We start from the raw sequence: 1768 nt of genomic DNA, 5'->3' as shown, positions 1-1768 counted from the left end.
TGAATCAGCCTTTGGGGCAATGCCCACCCCTGATTCAAAGGCAATGTTAGAAAAAAAAGGCTCCTGAAATCCCAGGCTGGAAATCTGTAGATGGACTTTACACAGGGGTCCCCTGTTTCTGCTTGCTTGTGTCAGAACTTAGCAGGCCTTTAAGAATGGCACTCCTACAGAGCCTTCTCTGTGTTTTCTTCTGTGAGGCTTACCTTTCCCTATTTACCTTAATGATGCTGTCCATGTCTCTCTTCAGGTCTATTATGACCTCTTTCTTTGGCTTCTACAAAATATTTTATTATATTCTTTTGTATTATAGATATCCAATAAATGTGTATGAATTAAATTACTGTACTTACTTTTTTGTACAAAGTGACAGACTGTAATGGAGGATAATTATCCAATCACTGACATAAACCTTTACTTTGTGGCAGGCAGAATTATATATCTTTTTCTGTGTGTGTTGGTAATGATGGTGATGGTGATGATGACAAGGATGACGACGATGACGACGATGGTGTGTGTGTGTATGTGTGTGTGTGTGTGTGTGTGTGTGTACGTGCACAGTTGTATATGCCACAGTGCCTGTGTAGAATATACAGAAACACTTTCAGGAGTTTGTTCTTTCCTTCTGACTGGAATTGAACACAGTTTATCAGACTTAGAAACAAATGCCCTTAACCACGGAATCATCTCCAAACCTTAAGTTGCCAATTTTCATACCATGAGTGGGATATAAGAAACACTGAACTATCCAGTAGCATGCTGGAGCTGATAATGAAAGCATTCCTATACCGGGATTAAAATGATCAGATCCAATAATAAATCCAAATATCATAAGCATCCATAGTTTCTAAGGACAAGTTGGATACCTGTTTTCTAGATATAGCGAATCTTTTAGATGTTAGGAGTGAACTAGACAAATGTCTCCCTCCTCACATGGATAGAATTCATGTTGGATCCAGTGGAAGATAGAGGATTTGTGTGACCCTGACACGTGGACCAGACAGGCTGCAGAACAGGGCAGGAAGCAGGGAAGCAGGGAAGCAGGGAAGCAGGGAATGGATTTAGAGAAGAAAGTGGAAACGAGCATAAAACTCTTCGTTAATCTTATGAAAGAGGTATTGTATGTGATCTCCTTTTGAGGTTTTAAAAATGGAGACAGAATCTTCAACTCAGTGTACATTACAAGCAGTAATTCATGTTAATGCATGAGGCGAGAGTTGAAGTTCAGCTTTCTAAACTCCAAAGTGTAGAACATATTTTCTGCACTGTTTCTTCAATGGTAAATTGTATAGTGTATAAAAATATTTTAGGCATTAAGTTTCGTTTTATTTATTTTAGCATGTGTGTGTATATGTGTGTGTGTGTGCATGTGCATGCATGTGTGCATGTGCATATGCACACAATATATGTAAGGGTGCCTGTGGAAGCCAGAGAAGAGAAAATCTGCCCCTAGATAGCTGGTGTTATAGGCAGATGGAAATTGCTTGACATGGTTGGTGAGAACCAAACTGAGATCCTCTGGAAAAACAGCAAATGCTAGTAACTGCAGAGCCATCTTTTCAACCCTGAAACATTCTCCCTTTTTTTGCCATATATTCCTGGCACAGAGTTATGGGCTTAAAATATATTTCTCTACTTGCACATCATATACTTTAGCCACAGTCATCCCTTTCATTTCCCCTCCCCATAATTCCCATTGATTCCCTCAATAACCTCAGTCCTGCTGTCATCTTTTATGTCCATATATGACCTTGTATATCTATTCAAGATC

This window comes from Apodemus sylvaticus, chromosome 17 (genome assembly GCF_947179515.1).
Source record: "Apodemus sylvaticus chromosome 17, mApoSyl1.1, whole genome shotgun sequence".
In the NCBI taxonomy this organism is placed as follows: Eukaryota; Metazoa; Chordata; class Mammalia; order Rodentia; family Muridae; genus Apodemus; species Apodemus sylvaticus.
This window is presented reverse-complemented; position numbering follows the sequence as displayed.